Source organism: Chlorocebus sabaeus, chromosome X (genome assembly GCF_047675955.1).
Source record: "Chlorocebus sabaeus isolate Y175 chromosome X, mChlSab1.0.hap1, whole genome shotgun sequence".
Classification (NCBI taxonomy): Eukaryota; Metazoa; Chordata; class Mammalia; order Primates; family Cercopithecidae; genus Chlorocebus; species Chlorocebus sabaeus.
Window position 1 is genome coordinate 50,849,471 of NC_132933.1, and position 27,700 is coordinate 50,877,170.

Consider the following 27,700-nt stretch of genomic DNA (forward strand, 5'->3'; position numbering starts at 1 on the left):
TGTTTATTGCAGCACTATTCACAAGAGCCAAAATCTGGATTCAGCCTATTTCTTTCCTTTTAAATGACTTAACACACAATTGCATAAAATAATAATTATAAAGCTGTATTGATAGCTTTATAACATGAAAGACGTTATATTTATTACAATGATAACACAAAGGAAGGGGAAGTAATGGCACTATATTGGAAAAAAGAAGTGACAACAGATGGTAATTAGGATCTACAGGAAGAAATGAAGAGTAATGAAAAGAATAAATGTGTAGGTTAATGTAAAAAAAGATAAAGATATTTTTACTCTCAACTTCTCTACAGATGCAAGATTATATAGGGCAATCATTATAACACTATATTTTGGGGGCTTATAGTACACATCAATGTAATATATATGATAATAATAACACAAAGGAGGGGCAGAAGAATGGATATATATTGAAGCAAAGTTTTTATATTTTCCTGGAACTAAGTTAGTGTTAATTTAGACTTCTGTTTTCTGGTCTGACAGATAAAGAGCTTGAAGGTCATCACTCTTGTCCTTATAACAAGGAAAAGGGGTGAAAAAAACTGAAAAATCAACAACTTTGCTCATATCCATCAGAGAATTTAGGTCACAGGACAAATGCTTGGCCCCAAAACTGGAGAGACAGGTGAATACAGACAGCTCATGCTCATGAATCAAAAGACATGGCAATATTCCCCAAATTGATTTACAGATCCAATACAATCCCTATCAAAATTTCAGCAGGTGTTTCTGGAAAAAAAAAAAAAAGAAAAGAAAATCTGACAAGCTGATACTAAAATTTATATGGCAGGGCAAAGGTCCCAAAATAGCCAAAACAATCTTGAAAAAGAAGAGCAAAGTTGAAGGACTTACACTTCCTTATTTCAAAACTTATTATAATGCTATAGTTATGTCAGTATGGTACTGGCATAAGCACAGATATGTATATCAATGGATCAGAATTGAAAGTTCACAAATAAACTTCTGCACTTATGGTCAATTAATTTTAATAATAGTGCCAGGACATTTAAAAATTATATATTTTTAAAATAAATGATGCCGGCATAATAGAAATTCCACATGTAAAAAGATAAACTTACACCCTTCCCTTGCAAATTATGCACAATAATGACCTCAAAATGGATCATAGACCTAAATGTACAAACTAAAAGTATAAAACTTTTAGAATAAAATATAGGAGAAAATCTTAACCTCGAGTTAAGCGAAGATTTCTTAGGAATAACAGCAAAAGCATAATCCATTTAAAAATATGATAAATTGTACTTCATCAAAATAAAAAATTTTACACTTCAAAAATACTATTAAGGAAATGAAAGACATATCCCACATTGGGATAAAATGTTTGCAAATCATATATCTAATGAAATATTGATAATATTAAAAGATTGTCTACAGCTGAATAACATGAAGGCAAATAATAAAAATAAAAAGGGCAAAAGATTTGAATAAGCATTTAATGAAAGAAGATATGGTTAAAAGATATTCAACATCATTAAACATTAGGGAAATGCAAATTAAAACAAAAATGAGATTTAACTCCCCGCCCACTAAAATGGCTATAACCTAAAGACAGACAATAACAAATATGAGGTTATGGAGAAACTAGAAACTTTATATATTACTGGATGGAATACAAATTTGTGCAGCCACTTTGGAAAACAATTTAACAAGTAAAATGTAAAAAAAATTATTTGAAGAGACTTATCATATTCAAATATTAAAATACATAATTATTCCATAAATGATTCTGGGCAATTATTTTTAGGACGTGAGGACTTCTGTTTGTAACCCTTGGCTTATGACATTTTACTAAACACATAGCAATTAAATTTAAGAGTTAAAATTTTATAATGTAATTGATAAATGTCTATGATTAAATAACAGTGAATATTATCAAACTTTACAGGAACAAATAATTTATAAGATAAAAAGTGAAAAAATCCACAAAAATAAATATTCTCATTTCTTTAAAATTACTGTCTAATGTCATAAATAGAAGCAAATTTAAGAGGCAAAAAACTGAGAAAAACAATAAAAATGATCAGCATAAACAGCTAATATAGATTGATAATTAAAATATGAAGTCTGCAGTAGAGAAAGGATGTGAAAAAACAATTTACTAAAGATAAATTAGAACACGTTAACAAATGTGAATAACCTTAACTTCATTGGAAAGTTCTAAAAAATCCAAAGATAACTAGATACTAGTTTTATTATGAAGTTTTTTATACTTAGAAATTTTGAAAAGATAAAAGTTAAATATAAATTTATTATATGTTCCAACAATACCACTATTAGGAATCTACCCAAGAAAAATGAAAACTTATGCCCACCCAAAGACTCTTACATGAATGTTTACAACAGCATAATTATGCTTCCACATTGGAAACAATCCAAATATCTATTAACTGGTAAATGAATAAGCAAATGCGGTATGTCACATAATGAAATGCTATTCAGCGGTAAAAATATGTATACATGCTATAACATGGATGAACCTCAAGAACATGGTAAGTGAAACTAATCCAATCTTAAACTAGGAGATGAAGAGAATGCAGAAAAATGAAACTAATAAAAAATGCCTCGGTTATCTATATATCTATATCTCTATATACATTTTTTTTAAGACAGTCTCACTCTGTTGCTTAGGCTGGAGTGCAGTGGCACGATCTCTGCTCACTGCAACCTCCACCTCCTGGGTTCCAGCAATTCTCCTGCCTTGGCCTCCCGAGTAGCTGGGATTACAGGCATGCACCACCATGCCCAGTTAATTTTTGTATTTTTAGTAGAGACGGAGTTTCCCCATGTTGGCCAGACTGGTCTTGAACTCCTGGATTCAAGTGATCCACTCGCCTCGGCCTCCCATACTGCTGGGATTACAGACTTGAGCCACCATGCCCAGCCAATCTCCTTATTTATGATCGAGATGGTCAGGCAGAGGTCAATACTCTCCAGTACAAGGGTCGATTGTTTCGCAATGAGCCATATAATGTTCCTAATTAGAAAGCGAAAGGAAAGCTTAGGAAGAGCTTCTGTGTGGGAAACAAGTTGATATATAGGGAACATTGGCAGATTATATTTATAATGTATACTGTAGGTATGTGGCTAATATATTACCTTTAATGGCAAAAACCACAATTACTTTTGTACCAACCTAATACTTGTATTCATAATTTCAATGGAGAGAATAAAAGATCATATGTATACTACTTACAAAAGAACCTTAAATTATAATCAAACATATGAAAATATATCCAAATGTCCTAGTGATTAAAGAAATGCAAATGAGAAAAATGACATAGAATTGAAAATATCAAGATACACAGTAGTATGTGAATATGCTTACATATGCATTATATATTTATCTATAATAGATATAGACATAGCTATAGATATGAATAAAATATAGATTTATAGATTTGTCATGAGCATACACATCAAACTGTTAATATTGGATATCTTGTGGTTGAATAGAGAGAGAGAAGAAAATGCGATATAGTTTCTTACTCAAAAAAATATTTATTTATTTATTTATTTATTTTTTTTTTTTGAGACGGAGTCTTGCTCTGTAGCCCGGGCTGGACTGCAGTGGCCGGATCTCAGCTCACTGCAAGCTCCGCCTCCCGGGTTTACGCCATTCTCCTGCCTCAGCCTCCGGAGTAGCTGGGACTACAGGCGCCCGCCACCTCGCCCGGCTAGTTTTTTGTATTTTTTTTAGTAGAGACGGGGTTTCACCGTGTTAGCCAGGATGGTCTCGATCTCCTGACCTCGTGATCCGCCCGTCTCGGCCTCCCAAAGTGCTGGGATTACAGGCTTGAGCCACCGCGCCCGGCCTAAAAAAATATTTATTTTGGAAGGTATTTTGTAGAACAGATATAAATATTTTGTAATCATGGGAAGCAACTGAGACAGAATTTTGAAAGCATTATACATGCCTGATACAGGTGAAGTCTCTGGCATATAATGTTGGTTTTCAATGTAAATTTGAATAATCACTTTTCATTATCACCTGATCAATTTTCAAACGTAAAATTGGTTGACTGTGTGTATGTGTGCACATGCACACACACATGAATGTGCAATTCTTTCTGCTTTGTGTACTTCATGGCTGCGCTCTTGTACTTTTTCCCTTGTTTGCTAAATCCAGGTCCTTGTCAATAAACATAAGCTTCTGTATAGGAGAAATCATACTTCCATAGCAGTTTTGAATTCCAGAACCTTTATGTCAAGACCTCCAATAAAAGTAAAACAGTCCTACTCAACATTGACAGATATTCCTGGGACCGTCTGGAACACCTGGCAAAGGATATCTGTGGTGTATAGATTAACTCAAGAATAAAGGGAAAGGCTCTTCTGCTTTCTCCATTTCTCTTGGCTCCTGCTGCAGTGACCAGGAATGAGCTTAAACAACACAAACAAACAAAAATATTTTCTTTCACCTATTTCAACATTCTACTTAATGACCCAAATATATGCATGGGTAATCTCATCTCCTTGGTCTAAACAAAATGGTCCATATCTACAAACAGTTACTAATTGTTAAAACACTTGAAGAATGATTTGATTGTAAACATCTTAGGAGAAGGTGTGAGGAAGAACATCTTAAATTTACCTTAAACCGCATGGAGTGACTTTTTTATTTACATGTTCTTCTTTCTAAAAGAAGTCCTATCAGTGTCTTGTGTCTCCATTGACCAGTCTAATCACATTCCCCACGTGGAGTTAGGCAGATATCACAGATATGTTCTGGTCACATTGCTCTCATTTTCTGGGGATGTGACTGAGTAAAGTTCCCATAGGTCTTTCATAGATTCAAGGCATGCAGGTGCTTTTTGGTCTTTGAATCATTTTGTCAAAACAGAAATCTTCTGAGACATCTCAAATCCCCCTTGTTCCTTGGTCTTATGTCTACACAGGCAGCCCTGTGCATATGGAAATGAATTGTTTCCAATAGACTGTCCTTTAGTACAGAGTTCAGCCACAGTCTTTGTCTCAGGCTTCCTCTGATTACCTAGTAGGCTGTCCGTTACAGGCCTCTGTTTATACCCAAGGGTGGTCTCTATAAATTGAAACCTTGTGCCTTCTCACCATTTTTTTCCAGCTTCAGTACACTCATGGTGGTGCTAGACACCTTTTATTACAAGGAAAGTTATGACAATTTTAAAAGGTCAATTTAATACAGATTTATGCCAATGCCACTTCAGAATCCCAAGGTAAGCTATAAACTGACTGTTCTGTTTTATCATTTAATAGACACATGCAACAGTTTTGCCAATAACTTATTATCGGCAAACTATTAACCGATAACTTACTATTTCTTGTACGCAATGGTGCAGACATTTTGACTGAATTTTGCATATTCAGGGATTGTGAACCGTTATTTTTCAACTTCGATGGAAATGTGCACTTCTTATGTTAAATATAAAGACAGAATAATAGATGGGAATGTTTATGAAATAATAAAAATAAATGGTCCAAATATCCATCCCTCTTCTCACCTCCATCAGGTAACATATCATAGCACTCCAAAAGAGCACCAAAACTCATACAATATATAATAGTATGTACACTTCACTTTTTGTGTTTACATTTCCCTGCGGTCCCTGAGTGTTATGCTATTTATGTGAACATCACCTCATTTTCAGAAGAGAGGAGTAAAAAAACTAACATGTATTGAAGGCCTACTATGTGTCAAAACAAACTTTCTCTATTTTCTCCTTACTGTAATTCTGATAGATATTATTCTTAATCTTTCTAGTGAGAGATAACTCATTTCTTTTTATATATGTGTATATATGTGTGTACATATATATGTGTGTATATATATGTAATCATTCACTGAGAACCTACTACAATACTGTACTGAGGTAAGAGTCCTGGGTCCGGGGAAAAGAGGCTGCAGTTGTTAGAGTCTTAAGGCCAGAGGTGAATAGTCTGGTCAACAGGCACAAGCAGTTACCTGCACAGAAAACAAAAACAAAAACAAGACCAGTTGTACCTCAGTAGTCACCAGTTCAGAGAGATGTCTAGAGTGTTAGTCTTCCATCAGGAACCAGTGAATATCTAGAGAAAACCATATTGATCCAGAGGAAACCAGAGACACTAGACTGTGGTAGTGAGTTAAGGCTGAAGACAGGGTTGCTGTAAGTGAGGCTTGGCTCTTTGCACTTGTGTAAAGCACTATTACACATGCCTGGGATTTCTACAGGAGAATCTTGTCATGAATGATGTTTTCTAAAGTAAATTTCCACGTGGAAGTATATAATAAAGAGTCTAACTCTTTTTTAAAGTATTTGCTGACAGCTTTTAAACCTCAGTCATGCATCTTTTCCTTCTGCCCCACACCAGGTAAGCTTATAAGAAAGTCTAGGTGCTCTGTCCTTCAGCACCAGTAAGAGATTCAAACCATGCAAGCACCTGATTGTGCACAGGAACTCTCACCCTGGCCCTACCCCTTAAACAACACACAAATCTCAAGTCAGTCTCCTATTCTTGGTCTCTCAAGCTGTTTTTAGACTAGTTTGGGAGGCCCACCGTGCCCTCCTGAGAAGGCTCATTATGTTAGTAATAAATCTTCTCATACCCTCTTGCTGTGTGTGTGGCATTATCAGTCTTGACATCTGAATCTGATTTTAGGTGGATTTCTATCCTGTTACTTCAGGTGGCTACAAGAAAAGGGCATACTGGGAAGAGTATGATGTACTCATATATTTAGCACTAAGTTGAGGATAAGGAGAAAAATTTATGGCCTTATCTGAGCGGTGACTCAAATTTGCTCAACATGTATTCCAGTGTGCAAAAAATATGTAGGGCCGTTGTCTCTTTAACTGGTTTGATCATCTTAATTGGCTCCACCTACATCTGGCTTTGCTTAGTTCAGCATTCTGTCTGTCCTGTTGAGAATACTCACAGTATCTTAGGTTAACCTTCCCCTTCACCGAACCATTCTCTATCATGATGCTTTGGGTACATGGGTAGTTGTATTGTGGAGGCGGGGAGGAAAGGGGCAATGGCGCTGGAGAAAACAAAGGCTTCTAAAATTCAGGGTTTTTTCTCTGTATCTTCATTTGCTTCTTGCTAGAAGGTAAATACTCTAGACTGATCTCTAGATGATGTACAGCTAGTCCTGGTGGCTTTAGGAGGGTGACTGCCTCACATCCATAGCTTGGTCGTGTGGGCCATGCCATTGTAGCCACTGGCCTTGTGGTCACTCATGACCGTGACCTCTTTGCTCTGACCTTTGTCATAGTAGGTAAGCAGCAAATGGGAACTTTATTAGGAGAGTGGATAGATAGATAGATAAGTAGATAAATAGTTAGACAGAGATACATAGATACAGAAACACATATGTACATATATTTCTAAAATGATATTGCAATTCAAAAACATGATAAGTACAAAGAATGGGTTTATTGTCAGTGAGGGGTGATTACGGACATTACCTTATTAGGATTATTGTAAGGAGAAAATGAGGTCATCTAATTAAGTGTTATGTATTCAACCTTCTTAACATTAACTTTCTATAATGTTATGGGTATTATGGATTTATATGGGATTATACACAATGAGCTATATACATAATTCATAAACACAGATACATAATCTGAAAAGCTTTTTGCAATCTTCTTTTTAAATTAAAAAATATATGATTAACATTACTTTAGGGATGTGATTTGCAAGCAGGGGTATCCAGTGTTATCAAAATATAATGTTACTTTTGCAGATTTCAAAATTCATTATTTATTCTAAATATAACCCCTAATACAATAGACATGTATTTATAGAAGAAAATTACCATGTTATCTCCTTCCTATCCCATTCCCACAAGATGTCTATGCTTTTTTAAAAAAACTGCAAACATGTTTATTTCCCCTTCATTTTTTTAATTAAGCATTTTATTTTGAGATAATTGTAGATTCTGCAGTTGTAATCAATAATGCAGAGCAATCTCTTATGGTATTTACATAGGTTCCCTCAAAGTTAATATCTTGCAAAACTTTAATACATATTACAAGCAATGTATTGATATTGATAAAGATACAGAAGTTTCATCACTACAAGGGTCCCTTGTGTTGCCCCAAGATGTCCCAAGTCCCAAGATGTCCACTCTTGAAAACTAAGTTTATATTTCCCATATATATTTGTGTATAGTATATGTATTTTTATTTGAAAGATTTATCTATTAAAATATTGATAATAAAGTGTTCCATTTTAGTTTAGAACATACAAATACAAGTTGTTCCTAATATTTTTTTCTCTATTTCTTGTGATTGATGCTTTTGATACCTTATTTAACAGGAAAATACTTTCTAATAGAGGAAAGTAAGAGGTATTACTGAAGAGTTGTAGAAACCATGAACAAAGCACTAGAAGTAAATATCTATTATTACTATGATTTTCAAACAATGAAATTCATATATGTATGTTAATATGTAAATATGTATTCTTTTTAATCAGTTGGATTTTATTATATGTATATTCTGAAATTTGCTTTTTCATGTATTTATCTCTTGCTTTTTATATATACTTTAAAATGTGTATATATTTGAATTAGTTTAATATTTCTTTGAAATATATAATAGCTGGCCATAGACATCACTCTTTCAGCTAAGTCAGATTTATTTATATGTCCAGTATATTAATCTTCTCTCACTAAAATACGTTACAAATACTTTTCCAATTTTTCACTTGCCATTAATTTTTGGTTGTTTTGCAAAGGGGGTAGAATATATCTTTTGAACTTTAATAGTTTCAATTCAACGGAAAGCAGTTAACTATAGAAATACTGTCCGTGGCACCAGTGTGCATTTACCAATTTCTGATTCCCAGGCTATTATCATGAATAAAATTTAGTGACCCTGCTGACACTGCAAGGAAGTTGAGGATTTTGCCTCAATTGTGCATGAAATTATGGAGCCTGCAATCAAGTTTGGAAGGGAAAGAAAGTGCTAGAAGGTCTGAAAGTGGGAGAAAATTAGAGAGATCAAGGAACGGGAGGTTAGTGAGAGAGATAGAGAGCATTAATACTTAAATAAAATGTGAAAAACCATAGGAACATAATTAATCTTGTAAATTAATATATGTTCCCCTGGAAACCTTCATTTCATTCTATGTTCTTTCTTGTCTCTGCTGCTTCACCCTATAGTTGAACATCAAATCCACAGTTTTCTTATTGTGTCTAAAAATGGAGAGAGTGTACACACGAACTAAAGATTGGAGTAAGAAAAGGGGTGTTCCAAGAGCACATCTATCCATGACCAGAGGAAAATGGTTGAGTCATTTCCCTTGTGCTGACTTCTTCAGGTCTAACTATATTTTTACATTGAGTATGGATCTATGTTAGAGTTGAGGGTCGCCCAGGTGAGTGACTGCATACCAAAATCCTGAGTTGTATTAACTATGTTACTCCTCTGGGCCTAATTTTTATCTTCTTTTAAATGAGAATAGCACTAATGCTCATGCAACATGATGTTTTGGAGATTAAAATAAAAGACTGGTGGTTAAATGAGTGTGCAGCTATTCCATACTCAAGACTTTGAGGCCCCACTGTCTAGTTTCACATCTCAATTCTGCTACTTAGAAACTGTGACTTTGGGTATACAGTTGTATGTGATGAAGAAGACTTTAGGGTTAGCATTTGCTCAGGAGCATGAGACCACAAGGAATTGTGGGAACTGGCAGGAGGATGAGAGACTGGAAGACCACGGGGTCTGAGCTGGCTAGAAAAGGAGGTCAAGGCTGTGGAAGCCTGATGGTGTACAGAGAGGAAGTAGAGGGGCCATGTGATGGGTTCCATGATTCCTGCACACAAAGGAACCCAGGCAGCTCTGAGCTCTGAGTGCCTGAACAGACACTGTGGTTGATAAGTAACATGTGAGACCATCTGTAGTCCCCACGATGAGGCTGAGAAGTGCACAGTGTGGTCTCTGCTCCCTAGGTGAGAGGACCAAGGCTTAGAGAGGTACAGGAGCTTGTCTTTGAGTATTGAGGCACTACAGGGAAGAACAAAGTTGGCATTATTCTTTATGTGATTGCAACTATCCCCTTAGTTCCTAGTTTTAAGAGATTAACACTCCAACATATGGCTCCTGAATGTACATGTACATAAAGAATTGAAAAGTGGCAAGTGGTAGGGAAGTGGCAACTGATAGGAAATAACATATGCCAAACACAAAAGTGGAGGCATAATTTGTAAACTCGTGGTACCTCTCCTGTGTAATAATCTATAGGATTGTGACTTGAAAACGTCGTACCACTATTATTTTAATTTCGAAAAGTGTACCTGCTGATTGTCTAACGTGCAAGTATTACAGAAGTGTGGAAAATAAATTGTGCAAATGTCCCATTCAACTCTTGCCTGCAATTCAGAACTGCTAAATGCCAGTTGTTGAGAAATTTCCTACCGAAATGACCGTAACCTGAGATTCTGTGCTGCTGCTGTTTGCTTAGAAGTGAAAACAAGTGGCTAAACCCATTCAAGAACATGGACATGGAGCACCCGGTGTAAGCTCTCTGAGGAATGAGCTGGGCAGATGGACTGAATCTTCCCTCCCCCTGCACATGCTAACCTGAGACTCCTCCTCGCATAGTGCACCTTCAGGAAAGGGATGGGTCGGGACGGTGGATGGAAGCCCCCGTTGTGCCAGGTAACATGCCCGCTTCTGTTGGGCTCCAGGTTGAGCATCTGACAGAGTCCCACTGTCTCTCATGGCCAAGGCCCATCTCTGGAAGGAGCGTGTGCCCTTTCTCATCAGGATTTACTGACAAATTACCTATGAATGCAAGCCTGATTGATGTATCTCCTACAACCAGCCAGGAATGAACAGGGATGCAGGGTCTTTCAGTCCTGGCCCTGCTGGCTCATGGTTGGGGCAGGGGAAGAGCAATCCAGGACATGCAGTGTACAATGTGTAACATCACTCTTTATTATGAAAATAAATGGTGATCATGAGTGGGGCGAATACACAGAACAACTGGTTCTTCGAGTGGTTATGTTACCTCGCCTGCAAGTTAACTTTGGCTTTCTGGTGAGCCAGGCCGCCAACCCCAGTCCTGGGCATGGCCTTAGTTAGGCTGGTAAAAAGAGGAAACAAAGAGGATGTGAATGAAGACAAAGAAGACATCAAAGGGCTCCTTTTAGGGGATTTGCTTGAAGGCCTCCACTGGGATCTTGCTCTCGGTCTAGAGGAACTAAAGAAAAGGAGTTGGGACGTCCAAAGAGCCAGATGCCCTGGGTTCCATACCCAGACCACCTGGCCTCAATTTTCTGGCCTTTCTGAAATACAGGAAACATCCACGTTTTACCCACTTGATTCCCAGATCTCACCTGGAGCATAGTGAAAACCTGGTCAGCTTTGGTGTAGTTCTACTCACTGTCCTGAAGGCACCTGGGGTGGGAGAAGAACAGGTGATCTTCAACACACTGACTATGCAATACCACTCCTTCATCTATGCTACTTTTTGCTGGGACACATGTACCAATATGAGCACTATTGTAACAATGAATAAAGGCCTAGGGAAAACCAAAATGCCTGTTGCTGACATTCTTGCCCACTAGAATACAAAGCAGAAAAATCGGGTTGTTCAAATGAACAAGGGCTTAATACATATTGACAAAAAAAAGATGTTCAATAACGAATAGAAATTCAAAACTAAAAATTATCCTCCAATTTTAAAATTGTGGTATAAGACAGGATTCACCATTTTAAGGTGTACAATTCAGTGATTTTTCTGGTATATTTACAAGATTGTGTAACCATTACAATTTCATCTACCCAAAACATTTCCACCACCTTAAAAAAAATACTCCTTACCTGTTAGCAGTCACTCCTCATTCCCCTTTTTGCCCAGACCCTGGTTACCATTCATCTGTTTTCTGTCTCTATGGATTTGCCTATTTGGGGCATTTTATATAAACGACCTCATACAATATGTAGTCTTTTGTGATTGACTGTTTTCACTTAGCATAATATTTTCGAGGGTCATCCATGTTATAGCATGTATCACAACTTCATTCTATTTTATTGCCAAGTAATATTTCATTATGTAGTTATATCACATTTATCTTCATAAATTGATGAATATTTGGATTGTTTCCACTTTTTGACTATTATGAATAATGCTGCAATAAACATTCATTTTCAAGTTTTTGTGTGAACACAAGTTTTCATCACTCTTTGTGTAATTGCTGTGTCATATAGTAATTCCATATTTACCATTTTGAAGAACTGCTAAACTATTTTCCATAGTGGCTGCATCATTTTCCATTCTTACCAGCAATGTATGAGGGTTCCAATTTATCCATAGCTTTGTCAACATTAAAAAAATTTTTTAATTGACATAATAATTATACATATTTATGGGGTACATAATGATGCTTTGATACATGCAATGTACAGTGAGCAGATGAATGTAACTAGCATATCCATCATCTTAAATATTTACCTTTGTGTTGGGAACATTTAATATCCTCCTTCTAGCTATTTGAAACTACATATTATTGTTAGCTATAGTCATCCTACAATGTTGTAAAACACTAGAACTTATTCCTCCTATGTAACTGTAATTTTGTATCTTTTAACACAGCTCTCCCTATTGCTTTCCTCCTATCAACACTTGTTATTTCAGTTTCAAAAAATGGTAGCCATCTTGCTGTGTGTGAAGTGATACCTCAGTGTGGTTTAGATTTTAACTGGGTTATTTTCATTTTTATGGTTGAGTTCCAAGAGTTCTTTATATATTGTGAATACAAGTCCCTTATCAGATATATAATAATGCACATATTTTCTCTGATTCTTGGGTTGTCTTTTCACTTTATTGATAGTGCCTTTTGATGCAAAACGAGTTTTAAATTTTGAAAAGTCCACTTTATCTAATTTTGTGTGTGTATGTGTGTTTTGTTATATGCCAGAAACCATTGTCTAATTCAAGGTCACAAAGATTCACTCTTTTGTTTCCTTCTAAGATTTCTATAGTTTTAGCTCTAACTTTTAGGCCTTTGGCTATTCTGATTTATTATTGTATATGGCATATGACGGGGTACAAATTCATTGTTTGTGAGTGGATATCCAGTTGTGCCTGCACCAGTTGTTGAAAAGGCTATTCTTTCTTTACCCATTGACTTTTTTTCTTGGCGCTCTGGTAGAAAAACAATTGACCATAAAGGTAAGGATTCTGGTTTATTTTGGACTCTCATTTTATTACATTGATCTATACGTCTATTCTTAGGTCTGTATCACTCAGTATGGATTGATTACTGTAGCTTTGTAGTAAGACTACAGTAACTTTGTAGTGGGTCCTCCAACTTTGTTCTTTTTCAAAATTATTTTTTATTCTGCATTCATTGTATTTTCATTTAAATGTTAGGGTTAACCTCTTAATTTCTACAAAGAAGCTAGCTGAGATTTTGATATGGATTGCATTTGCATTGAATCTATATATAAATTTGGGGAGTATTGACATTTTAACAATATTAATTCTTCCAATCCAGGGACATGGGATATCATCCCATTTATTTAGGTCTTCCTTAATTTCTTTCTATAATGTATTGTAGATTTCGAAGTAAATGTTTTGGATTTTTTTGTTGTTAAATTTGTTCCTATGTTATTTTTATGCTTTTGTACGTGGAACTGTTTTCTTAATTGTATTTGCTTATTGTTCATTACAGGTATATAATAATACAATTGGTTTTTGTATATTAATTTTGTATCCTGAAACAATGCAGAACTTGTTTATTAATTTTAACGGGTTTTTAAGTGGTTTCCATAGGATTTTATATATACAAGATCATGTCATGTGATCTGAACTCTATATTGTTTAAAAATTAATTTCATTATCACAATTAATGTATATACTTTAGGAGCCCACTCATTTTTGGAAACACAACATCTAAATAGTTATTTTTACAAATTAACTGAAAGTTTCCGTTTTTCACTCCCCACTCTTCCCAGCTCACATCTATCCTGAAAGACTCCCAGCACTCACTTCTGAGACTGCTCAAGTTTCATCCCAGACTCGATGGAGACAGTCTCCACCATTTCCTGCTGCTCCTGGGAGAGGGTAGGCAAGGAGTTGGAGGAAGGTGCAGGCACTGGGATGGAGAAGGCACTCTGGGTCTCCTTCATGCTGGCATTCCTCACAATCAGCTTGTCATTCACAATATACAGACTGAAGGAAATATAAGCTCTCAGACAACTGGAAAAATGGACAACCCCACACTTTCAACAATAATCCTACTTCCACTGCCACTGAGGAACCAGATTCCTTCCAAGCCGCTACTCTGCCCACCTTTCAGATTCCTTGGCTGGTAGGCTTTACCCCTGCTGCAGAGTCAACCTTTGGAGAGATTGTCTACCAGTTTCCTTAGATTTGTAGATTTAACCCCAATGCATTTACATTTTACAAAAGAAGTAGACATCCCATTTTCAGAAAAGGACTGTTTCACAGAGAAGTCTTATAACTGGACAAAAAGATACACAGCTAATTAGTAAGTATTGTGGCCAAGAAGAGAATCTGGTATTCTCATAATCTAGACCTCTCCTTGGATCTACCAGTTGGCTTTCCATGGTACTGAGAACATCCTGAGGACTGCACCACCACATTACCACACCACTGGCTCCAGGACAGGATGGGTACTCCCACCCACAACACAGCACTTACTTGGAATTGCTGAAAGAAGTCAAGATGAAAGTTCGGGTGAAGGCAAGAACAGAACCTGGAGACTCTCCTTCCACTTTAAAAACAACAAACAATGATACCTCCTTACAGTTGCATATGCTTTACAAATTCATACAGGGTTCTCCAGTCAGGGAGATAATCTTTTTGCACCCTGAAGGGAGCCAGGCTGGGACAACTTTTCATTGAGAGTCAGGAGGGGGTTTCAGGGACTGAGAGGGCAACAATAGGAACAATTAGCTCCCAGGGATAGAACCCCATAACATGTGTCAGGTCTCTTGACAAACATAAGTTCGCTTGATTCATTTTACACGGTTGCCCAGGAGATGAGCTTACCAACCCCATTTTGCAAATGAGGAAACTGAGGGGTTAGGTAACAGGACAATGTTCCAAGTTCACAAAGTAACAACCTGGGATGAGAACCATCAAACTCTACAGACTGTGTCCCTAACACCTGAGCGGTGCAGGTGCAGACAGGTATGGATGTAGGTCAGGAAGTAATGATGTTTGGGAACAAAATTGGGGGAGAGGAAGAACACAAAGGGAAGGGAACAAAAAGGAAAGAACACAAAGATAACAGAAAGTTGCCAGGAGAGGAAGAACACAAATGGAGAGGAAGAATGCAAGGGGAGGGGAGAAGAGCAACCTGGGAAGCTGAGAGCGTTATTGGAGTAAGCCCAGCCTGGGGAAGGGAGTAATGAGTGATGTGGAGAGAAGACTCTATAGACACTCACCTTCCTTAAATACTCCATTGACAGAAAAGAAGAGCATCCTTTCCTGAAAGGGAAGAAGAAAAAACTAGAGCCTTCATGATCCTCCTACCCACCTACCTACTTCCTACCTACTCCAGCTCTCTGGGCCTGACTGAGGGAGGAAGCAGGTGCTCACCGTCTGGATGCACAAATCTACCACATAGGAGTTAAGGTCATGCTGAGTTCTGGGCAATACACTGAGGGAGTCCACAATCTCACGTTTTGTGTGCTTCAGCAACTGAACCCTCAGGCCTGTGTGAGAAAGAGAAGCATTGAGGGCTGCCACACCCTATACCCTGTACCCTATTATTGACTTTCCACCCCATTTCCCATGCTGATCTTCCCCCATCACACACTCACGAGGGTCCTTGATATTCTTTATATTCCTGCTATCCTTGAAGTATTTTTCCAAGCTGCTCCTAGGAGAAGAGGAGGAACAGGAGTGAGTGGTCTGGGTAGTGCAGACATTTCCAGGAACTGGCCTTTTCGGGGGAGCCACATGGCCCCAGACCAGAGTCAGAGCTGTGACACTCACGGTTCTGGGTCCTCAGGGTTGAGGGTAATGGTCAGGGAGAAGCAGGCCTTGTCATGGTAAACACTGAGGAGACCCTTTCGATCTTCAGAGTCATAGATCAAGTAATACCTGTGAAAGAGCAGTGGGGATAGGCTATCTCTGTGGCCTGGGCCCCCAAATGAAACTTGAAGACTTCCTAAATCCATGAATAGACATTTTCTTGGGTGGCCTGTCTTGTCTCAGCCTTCCACTGCCTTAGGATTCTGGGGTACTTACTGAAGCAGGAACTGAAGTACCAGACTCTTTATGGTCTCAGATCCTTTATAGCTTTCCTGGAATCAAAAGACATCTTGAAACTATGTGGTTTAAAAAACGTCCCTTACAATATCTCAAATCTGGTCCCTCCTTACCTTACAAGGTTTTAGTATCTCAGGGGCTTCAATGCCAATTATAATTGGAGATCCTAACTCCTGGCCATCCTGAGCAAGGAAAGAGGCAGTCAGCAGTGCATACCAGGGAGGTAGAGTTGGATGAGCAAGGAGATGAACAGGCCCGGAGGGAAAAAGGGTTAGAGGTGAGGCGTGAAATTGCCCCCTCAAAATTCTATCAGCAAGACAACAGTTGGAGTCTTCAACAGTGGGTCTTGGAAGCATCTGTATTATTAGATGCAACTTTTGTGTGAATTAGTGAGTGTGAGTGCCTGTGTGTATTCAAGGACATTTTATTCCAGGGAGAATATTCTTGTCTTTTTCAGGAATCTATGCCTCTAAAGTGGATGAGGGTTGGATACAAACATGTAATCTAGGCAACAGTCAAAGGACTTGAGGGCAGGCATGGAGGTCATGTACTTGAGTAAGAGGAGACAATGATGACAGTGAATACTTACCAGGCGTAACAACTTGGGGAAATATTCCCGGATGGTACTGTCCATAACAAAAAATAGAATGAAGTGATTGACAATTCAGAGTTGCACAGCCTCTCTCCCTCTCCCTCTCCCTTTCCCTCCCCCTCTGCCTCCCCCTCTGACTCTCCTCCCTCTCCTTCCTCCTGGTTAGCTTCCACCTAGACTGCCCCGACTCTCTTCTCCAGTGCCACAAGAAGCAGCATTGGGAGCTCCAGGGTTTCATCCCCCTCCCTCCCTCCCCTTTGTCCAAATCCCGACAGAAGGCTCCGCAGGGAGCAGGAAATGGAGTGGGAGCGCAGGGCTCTGCTACCCCACTGGCTGTCCATCAATCTGCCTGGCCTGGCCCTGGCCAAGACCAGGTCAGCCCTTAGGGATGCCCAGGATGCTGGGATAGGTAGCTGAGTGAGGCTGGGCTCAGGAGACAGGAAGGGTAAGGCAGGGGGATGACAACAGAAATGGGGTGAAGGCAGGGGAGGGAGAGACAGGTGAGACGTAGGAGAGGAGAGACAAGGGAGAAACAGGATGCAAAGTAAAGGGAAGGGAAAGATGCTCTACTGTGGAGGTGGAGTTCAGGGAGGTATAGAGGAGAAAAGGGCTCCCCTGCTGCAGCCCTTTCCCTCATTGCCCCCAGCTGGCCCTGGGGACCGAGGCAGGAAAGGAAAACATGCACCTGTTGGGCTGGGGCCCACTGGGTGCAGCTGGAGCCTTTCTCACCTGTGTGAGCTCAGTCTGAGCTGCGCATGGGAAACAGAGCAGCCACGGGGACAGGAGACCTTCTCCCAGGAGGAGTGAAGGGTCAGGCCCCAGCTCAGCATGGGGTTCAGAGTCTGGGGACCCACTCTCCCAACCACTGCATTCTCTTCTGATGGTCCCTGACTCCTGTGCCCCTCTGTGCTGGCACCTTGACTGAGAAATGCTACCTGTCTCAGGCTACCCAGGGCTCCTCTGAGGGCCCAGGCAGGACGATGTGAAGTGTGGAGGGAAGGAGGGGCAGTGCCCTGAGAGGTCTGTCCTTCTGTCTCCTCAACCTCCTCGGCCCTCTGCCTTCCACTTCTGCCTCAGGAACGTGGCCCGCTTCTGGTCCCTTGACTCAGGAAACCCAGGTTTCTCCTCAAGGAGGGCCCAGTTCCTGGCATTGGGCCAGAGGAAGAGATGACATGACAGCAGCCACCCAGGGCCTCGGCCCTCAGTATGAAGCAGGGAAGCCCCAATGTCAGCCCAGGACAGGTGGGGGGACATTTTTGGAGCAAGAGGAGAACCCCTCTTGGGACAGGGGAGGGAAGCCCCATCTCAGCATGGAGGCAGGAAGGCCTGTCTCAGCATGAGGCCCTGGACTAAAGGAGTCTTCTCGGTCCAGGGCACCAGCATCTCAATACTGCTGGTCCTGGGGAGGTGGGAGAGCCCCGCTTCCTGGAGCACACTTACGGAGGGCACGCTGGGGGAAACACACCCCAGAGCAGGTGAAAAGGGGAGCATGTCAGAGGAAGGAAAGGAGACCTCTAAGCACAGATGAGTGAGTAACACAGAGAGAGGGGAGAGAGAGAGAGTAGGAGGGGAGGTCTGTGGTTCTCCCAGAGGACCAAGGCCGCTCCTTCCCACAGAAGGGCACTTTCAGACACAGCTCAGTCACCCAGGTAGCAAAGGTGCCCAGGAAGGGCGACAGGGGTTGCCACTGACCTTACATAGGCGGACTGGTCCGAGAAGGTGCTGCACAAGGGGTTCCCTTCTAGCCATAGCTCTTCGAGCTTAAGCCCTTTCACCTTGCCCAACTCCCATGCTGACTTCAGCTAAGAAAGATGGGGAGGAAACTGGAGAAGGAGGGCCAGGGAAAGAGAGACACCTGGGACCGTGGGTCCCGAATTCCCCCAGCTCTCACAGTCACCCACAGGTACCTCTGCCTGCTTGTTGCCATTATCCTGGTGTGTACTGCCATCCACCCTCCATCCAAAGTTGTTCTGGCTCCCCCTTCTCACCTTATTTTTGGAGAGGTTCAGGGTCTTGACTTTGGGAGCCTTCTCTATAATGTCAGGCAGGCCATCTAGCTGGTGCAGTTTGTTGTCACACAAGTTCAAAGATAATAGCTATTGGGTAAGAACAGTTAGAGTGATGGATACTATCTCGAGGCTTGGAGACAAATCTGCCTTTCACCCCATCTCTTCCACCCCTCTAATTAAATACTAGCACTGGGCCTAAGGCTTCACCTCAGGGAAATTCCTTTCAATGATCTTCAGAGTGGCAGCCATGCAGTTTCTTCGATTCAGGATTATATCAATATGATGTTTCACCAAGTCTCCAGGAAGCCAAGAGAAGGGAAGCAGAAGGCTTTGAGGGGCCTGACTGGATCAGCACCAGCACCAACCCCTCCCAAAGTTGCCATCCATATAAATCTCCCTCCCAGGCGGACTGTTCTTCCCCTACTTGCCCTAGAATTGCTGCTGTCAGCCATACCTGGGTCAAAGCGGAGCCTCTGGAGATCAAGAGCTTGCTGGGAGACATCATATCGTTTGTTCAGGGTCAACTGCAGAGACAGAGACGAAGAAAGCAGCTCTGAGGCTCTGGTGGTGTGGTGGTCATGACAGGGAAATATAGGTGCAGGGGAAGAAGAGGTGCCTTGAGTATGTATTACCTGTAGCTGTGCCATCTCTTTTGGTTTCAACATTTTCTGCATAGACTGGGGTTTAGTAGAAAGATTGACAAAAACAAACACCTGCAAGAAGGCAAGGCAAGGTAAGCACCAGGACCTCTAATCTCAAAAAGACAAAGACTAGCCCCTGGCCTGTCCTCCTTCCCAGAGACTACATATAGGGAGTGTTGTTGACATATACCTTTTGGTTTTTCTCATCATGAATCTTGCAGTTGACTTTCTTTAATGCACAGGCAGCACTAACATCCTGAACAAAGAAGTGGGCCTGATTTTTGTTGTAGTGGAACTACAGGGAATAAAGGCAAGAGCAATAGTGTCAGAGGTCATTGGCTCCTGCTGAGTCAGGCGTCTCCCCCTCCCTTGTGCCCACTCATCTGGCTTCACCATCTTCTCTTACAGCGACTGGAGTGAAGGGGACATTGCAATGGCTCTGGATTGAATTCACTATCCAAGTCTTATCATACTTTATCCCATAGGGAATCTAATGGTGAGAAGAAGGGATAGGATAGAAGAGAGACAACATGGAATTAAGTCTGGAAAATAATCCAACTAAGTGTTTTATTCTAACCTTCTAATGGAGCTTTAAAAGACTTCTAAGATAGGGACCATTAACATGATTTCAACCTTTTTTTTTTTTTTTTTTGCCAGACATGGATTTCCTAGTTGTCCTTTTCTCTCTATTCCAAATGTACCTCCCAGATAATAAAATTCAGATGTTCTAAATGATCCTTTTTTTTTTTTTTTTTTTTTTAAGGTGCTAGGAGATTCTACCTATGGAAGATCCAGCCTGCACCTCTGACAAGAACTCCAGAAACTCAACACTGCTGCACTTAGCTTGAGCCATGAGGCATCTTGTGGAGAGCTGCTCCATCTTCTTGGCAGTAGTTTCCACCTTTGCATTTAGACAACCTCTTGTGTCCTCTTGCAGTCAGCCTGTTCCCTTTACATTGTTTTTCTGAACCTGTGCTTAGATGTTAACTGCCCCCGTCCTCAGAAAAATATCTAGTATTTCTACGTGTGATTAACACAACTCTCCCTGACCCACCTTTCCTGCACAACTTTTGCATTTTCTCAGGACACTCACTGTGACCTTGAACCAGGTCCCCAGGTCTCCATTCTGTGTGTTCTTCTCCACTTCTCTCTCTGGAGGAATTCTATCTTGGTATTCACTACGGCATTCCACACTCCTACTATTGGGTTGTAAGGTAGAGGGGTTGCTGTAGGGAAATGGATAAAAATATATGTCTATAAATGTATAGAAATGCATAGAAATGTGACACAGTTTTTCATACACCCTCAACTCACTTAAAACCAGGTCTGCAATTAGGATTTCTCAGCCATTACTTCACTTTCTAGCATTCTTCAGTTTTTCAAGGAGAGGAAAAATAAAACTACAGAGAGTGAAAGAATTACAAAGTCCCAGGGGCTGCTATGTGCAAACCAGCCTGCCTGGTCACTTACTTTCTTATTTGGGGGTCCTCGTGGATATCCCCCACCTCTACATTTTCATCTTCCTTCTGAAGGTGGGGAGGTGGGAGCTCATACCCATCATGTTCATCATGAAAGTTCTCCTTTCCAAAATTCCCCTGGGAAGAATCTCCACCTTTATTTTCTCCTTGAGGAGAGCTGCTACCATCACTCTGTTCTGAAATTAGGAACAAAAATAAAAGTTCGAAGACAAATCAGTGGTCATATACCATGTACCATTTCTTGGCCTAACATAATAGTAAGGCAAGCAAAGTGCCAACCTGCCCTAATAGAGCAGTCACACAAACCCCAGAAAGCAAACTCCTCTACCTGTCCAGATAGGAGAGCCTTTTCTCACAAATGACATAATTAGGGAAGAGATCTTAAAGGAGGAGGTAACCGTGTGGAACTATTTGGAAAATGGAGCATGATTTATAGAGAACAGAGTGTGAATGTTCATGGATTAGAGTGGACATCAACCAAACCCCAGGAAGGATCCAAATGTTGCCTTCTGTTATGCCATTGTAGTCTAACAACCTCACCAAAACCTGATAGGCAACCTCTCTCACACTTCCCAAATGCAATCAGCCACCAAATTGATTTTATTAACAATCAGCAAGCTGTACTGTCTTTTCTAGTGCAAGCTTTCATGACAGGATGGATTGATGCATCATCCTGCTAAACTGTCTCTCTGCCTCCAGCCTTGACCTCAACAATACTCTTCTGGAAATACACAGAGTGAGCTTTCTTTTTGCTGAGCCTAAAATGCCTTTCAGCTGAGAAGACAATGCTTCTAACCTCCACTCTTCTATAACAAGGAGCTGAACAATGATCAGAAATGGTGTCAACTATAGTTTCCAAGTGTTTAGCGATTTTTCTGTCATCAGAGAGAATACTCTGTATGACTTTCATTCTTTTAAATTTATTGAGGTTTGTTTGATGGCCCAGGACATGGGCTATGTCTGTGAACATGGTCTATCATGAATGTTACAAGACATGTGGAAAAATAGTGTACTCTGCTGTTGTTGGGTAAAATGTTCTATATATGTCATGTAGATCTGGTTATTGTATTGATTATACTATTCAGATCTTCTATAACCTTGTAGATTTTCTATATAGTAATTCTATCAATTGCTAAGAGTGGGATGTTGAATGCCCCAATGATAACTGTGGACTTGGCTATTTCAGCTCCATCAGTTTTTCTTTCATGTATTTTGAGCCTCTGCTGTTTGGGTGTGTACACAAGTAGGATCATTCTGTCTTCCTGGTGGATTGATCCTTTTATCATTATGTAATATTCTTTTTGTTTCTATTGGTTTTCTTTGCTAGCAAGTCTACTTTATCAAATAATTGTGGACTCAGGAATGCTTATAAAGTGTTTCAGTTATATTTCACACTGTATTTACTCCTAGGAATTTCCTTGTTCACCCTCCGTATTCCCCACCAACATGTTCAATTCACCATGTGGCAAGATTTGGAAGTTTAATTTACATCTACAAGATAGTATCAATTATCTTTCCCATAAGCGTATTCACAAAGGATATTTTATTTTTATCACATTCAACTGAAACAACAGTAATGCTAGTGGTTTTGGAGGTGGGGATTAAGGAAATTAGACTATGTGAAGCCAACTTCCTTTTAGCATTTAAATTTAAGATTCTCTAGGTTTGTATTTTATTTTTTATATATATATATATATACACACACATATATATATATATATATATATTTTTTTTTTTTTTTTTTTTTTTGAGACAGGGTCTCACACTGTCACCTAGGCTGGAGTGCAGAGGCATGACCTTGGCTCACTACAACCTCCACCCCCTGAGCTCCACTGAATCCTCCCACCTCAGCTTCCCAAGTAGCTGGGACCACAGGTGCACACCACCATGCTAGGCTTTTTTTTTTTTTAAATTTTTGGTAAACATGGGGTCTCACCATGTTGCCCAGGCTGGTTTCAAACTCCTGAGCTCAAGAAATTTGCCTGCCTCGGTCTCCCAAAGTGCTGGGATTACAGACATGAACCACTGTGCCCGTCCATAAGTTTGTATTTTATATGTATTATATATTAATTACTCCATGTTATCTCAGGACATACTTGCGAGTAAACATTCTATTCAGTCCTGATCACTTTACAATATACTTATTATGACCAGGCCTCAGATGAACTCCTCTGAAAAGTCATTGTTTTCACTGTGTGACCCATGGTCAAGACAGTCTTGTTACTCACAACCTTTGGAACTTTCCCTGTATGGCCCTGGAAGTGAAATTAAATGTGGGTTAGAGCATTTGATCCAGAAATGTTCGGTCCCCAAAATTTGATGATAGCTTGGAGTGCTCTCTTTTTCTCATATTTCACATCCAATTGATCAGGAAAGTCTCTTGACTCTACCTTTAAAATATATCCAGAGTCTGGCCCCTTTTCATTCCCTCCATTGCTACTACCCTGGCGAGGTCACCAACATCTATCTCCTGGATTACACTGCTTTCCAACTTGTCCCTCTGCTTTTACACTTGCTCCCTCACCGTACATTTTCATCATAGCAGGGAGAGTGATTTTTTTGAAGCATAAGTCAAATCTTCTCATTCCCCTGCTCAAAAATCTTATAACAAGGGTTTGAATCCCATCAATATGTTAAAAAGCCATGAGTTCATAATGATACTCAAAAACAGCAACCAAGAAGATCCTTATTGATGACATTTGTAGAATGCCAGGAAACCAACTTATATTTATGAAAATTTGTAAATAAAAGGGAAGAATCAAATATTTATTTTTGCCTTTCCTGTGCAAGCTGTACATAAAGATAGCCAATTGTTGATGAAATTTTATTTTTATAGGAATATTCTAGCTAATATATGAAGAAGGCAAGATAGAATTTGACTATCGTCATTCAAAAACTTCTAATTAAATAAAGAATTTATACAGTGATCATTAATGCCTTGTAAAAATCACAAAAAGGGAAATAACCAGATATCATGTACTTTGTTATGGGTACCACCTATGAAATATTCTTGCCAAACATTAAACCTGAATCTGATCAGGCCTCAGCAGCAATTTAGGACTTCATCATTGTGGATAGGCAATGAACCAAATGTATGACAAAAGACCCAGTTTCTTTAACAAATAATTTGAGAAAGGGGAGAAAGACAGAGAGACTGAGAGATAGAAACAGAGAGAGAGGTGATAAGTGAATATGTTTGCTGCTGTATGCTTGTATGCTATTGAATATGTTATATATACACAGATATATTTTCAAACTGCAATCATATTGTAAAAATATCTGTAACTTACTCTTTCAGTTAACATTTTACATCATTGCATGTTCAGAAATAATACTTAATTGATTTTTATTATTTATCAAATTAATATGCTTTCCTTTAAAGACATTGTGGAAATTAAAGCTAAGGTCACCTGTTTACCAGAGCAAGAACTGATGGTTGAATCTCATTGAGCTGAAAGCTCAGGAAAGAATAAATAGGATTAGTTCAAAGTTTACCTTTTTCATATTCTCTAAAATATCTAAATAACAATTTCTGACTTTAATATAATTTATGCATTCGATTATTATTATAGTTAAAATTTGTCACAGGTCGGGCACGGTAGCTCATGCCTATAATCCCAGCACTTTAGGAGGTCGAGGAGGGTGGATCACCTGAGGTTGGGAGTTCAAGAGCAGCCTGACCAACACGGAGAAACCCTGTCTCTACTAAAAATACAAAATTAGACTGGCATGGTGGCGCATGGCTGTAATATCAGCTACACTGGAGGCTAGGGCAGGCGAATCGCTTGAACCCAGAAAGTGGAGGCTGCAGTGAGCCGAGATCACAGCTTGGGTAACAAGAGCGAAACTCCGTCTCAAAAAAAAAAAAAAAAAAAAAAATCTGTCACAAGTTTAATCTACTAATAAAATTTCAAATTTTAATAAATCTTTCCAAAGTTTTGCTACTATAAACAATGCTGTGAAGAATAGGATTATATATACATTCTATTATTTGTTTACAGTTTTTCCTGCAATAATTCTACAAGTGGATTACTTTGGTCAAAACATGAATGCTTTCAAATTTAAGAGATTTTTAGAAGTGGCATTTAAAATATACATTTATACTTATCTGCATGTTAATCAAGAGTGAGTGAATGAGCTTATATTCTCACCAGTTCACCAACCATTTTGAAAATGTGTATATGTTGATAAAACAATTGCCCTTTTTAAAGTTTATATTTTGAAAAACATTCCCTCAATGTATATATTCATAATTAGTCAGGAGGATGGCGGGAAGAGAAGGATCTAGAATTTATTATCAGGGGAGTGGCTGAGATATCAGAGAGTAGTTGAAGGCTGAAAGAGACCTGACAGTCTCATAAACAAGAGGCAAACACTCAAGGATGGAAGCATAAGATGAGGATGAGCAATGGCAATACAATAAAATGAGAAAAACTTCTGATATACTGAATCCATGCTAGCCATATATGTCCATCTGGAAAACTTCATGGAAAGCACATTACATTTGTTTTCCCATTCCTGTGACATTGTCTTCCAAACATTAGAGAGAAGACACAGTAAAGAAGATGATAATGAGGATAATAAGAACTATGCCAAACTCAGCATTTGAAAAAATAAACCGAGTTTTTCTTCCAGGAAAGAGAGACTAGTTAAGTTGCACCAAACTTCCAACTGAGAACAACTAGAAAAGTGTGGAAAATAATTTAAAATTAAAAGTTATTTAAAGGCATCAAAAAGCTAATGATATAATAAGATGCTATGGGGGAAATACCAGGGGAAAAAAGGAAACTCAGAATGTAATCCCAATCCTGGGGGCTGATTTTTTTCTAGCAGCAGTTGATGATTCCTGAGGATATAGGTAAGATGCTAAAATGCTGTGAATTTGTACCAAATTCCCACAGAGTCATAGAGCTAAGAGCATAAAATATGAAGTTGGGTATGTCAAGGAGAGGGGACCTTGGCAAACCACTCAGGCTTAGATAGGAACCTCTAAGAGCTATGTCAGGTAAATACGGGTAAACTAGAAATAGACCACCGTCCAAGGGACTGAAGTCCAAATTAATCATCTCAATCATCAATGAGATTAAAGAGATTTGGGGTTTTCCTTGCAATGTAGCAAGTTGACAGAAAAAAAAACTTCCCTGGAGCAAGACAACTTCATCCTAAGACCGAAATAAATAAATCTACAATTTATTATATATAGTTCCCAGAAAAAAAATCTAGAAGGAGATAAAAATGACATGATTAAAAACCAAGCAAGCAAAAAATAAAAAATAAAAAGGACAATAAAAAACACATAAAATCCAGATAATCAGATAATGGCATTATTGTCAAGAATATAAAAGATTAAGTATTTCAGCCAAGAATTGGAAAATATATTAAAATGAACAGAATTTCTAGAATTCATAAATGCAATAACTGTAATTAAGAACAATTTTGTGATTAGCAGCATAACATAACAGATATACTTTTGTGGTCTTTACCCTTCAGATTACAATGTACATTCTTGCCTTACCAGTCTAATGCATATTAGTTCTTTTACATCTCCTTGAACAACAAGGAGGTTTGGAAAGAAGGATCTGAAGAAAATATCCAGAATGAAGTATGAAGATGCAAAATTATGAAGAATACAAAAAGACATGGGGCAAAATTAAAGGAGATACAGTGAATACACCAAACATGTTTAACTGGAGTTCTAGAAGGAAGAAAAGAGAGTAGTGCAAAAGCAGTATTTCAAGGTTTCAAAAAGTAACAAAAGATACCAAGTCACAGATGCAAGAAGCAATGTATATTTCAAGTACAGTGGGGCATGAGGAAAACCAAACCCAGGTCCATCATAGTACAGCTGTTGAAATCCAAAGAAAAAAGCAAATGTTCAAAGTAAAATCAAAACAATGGGTTATCTTCAAATGAGCCAAAATAAGACTGGATCGACATGTAATTTTTAAACAGAAATAATGTAGCTTGAAGAAAGTAATGTTATATATCCAGAGTGCTAAAGTATAATAGCCGTAGGCCTAGAATTGTGTGTTTATTTAATTTCCGGTTTTTTTGGAAGATACAAAAATGGAAGTTAAATAAACATCTGTGATATTGCAAAACATATATTAGATCTTCAACCCTGTTTCCTGGCATACAGCTCCTAAAATTTTTATAAACTCCAAAGTGAAGTCTTTTTGTATGCTAGACTGGCAGTCCCTAGGTAGCTTCAGGATTGGGGATGGTCACTGGAAAGAGCAAGGCAGTATTGAAGGGCTGGGACTTTCAAGGGACTGAAGGGTAAGTCAGTCACCAATGGCCAATGCATTAATCAGTCATGCATACATAAAAATCCTACATAAAAAGTCAAAGGACAGAGTTCAGAGAGCTTCTTGATGGATGAACACATGAAAGTTCCTGGAGGGTGGCACACCTGGAGAGGGCATAGAAGCTCCACATCTCTTCCCGCTACCTTGCCCCATACATCTATTTGTCTGCATTATTTGCAATATTCTTTATAATAAGCTGGTAAATGTAAGTGTTTCCCTGAGTTCTGTGAGCCATTCTAGCAAATTAATCACATTCAAAAAGAGGGTCATAGGAACTCCAACTTGAAGGCGATCAGTCAGAAGTTCTGGAGCCCCAGACTTCCGATGGGTGGTGTCTGAAGGAGGGGGCCAGTCTTGGGGACTGAGCCCCCAACCTGTGGAATCTGATGCTATCTCCAGGTAACCTAATTTAATT

The 27,700-nt window shown here is 39.2% G+C and overlaps 1 pseudogene; it reads right to left on the minus strand.

Moving 5' to 3' along the window:
* Window positions 1-13,972: 13,972 nt before the first annotated feature.
* Window positions 13,973-20,727, minus strand: LOC103232389 (nuclear RNA export factor 2-like; annotated as a pseudogene).
* Window positions 20,728-27,700: the final 6,973 nt, after the last annotated feature.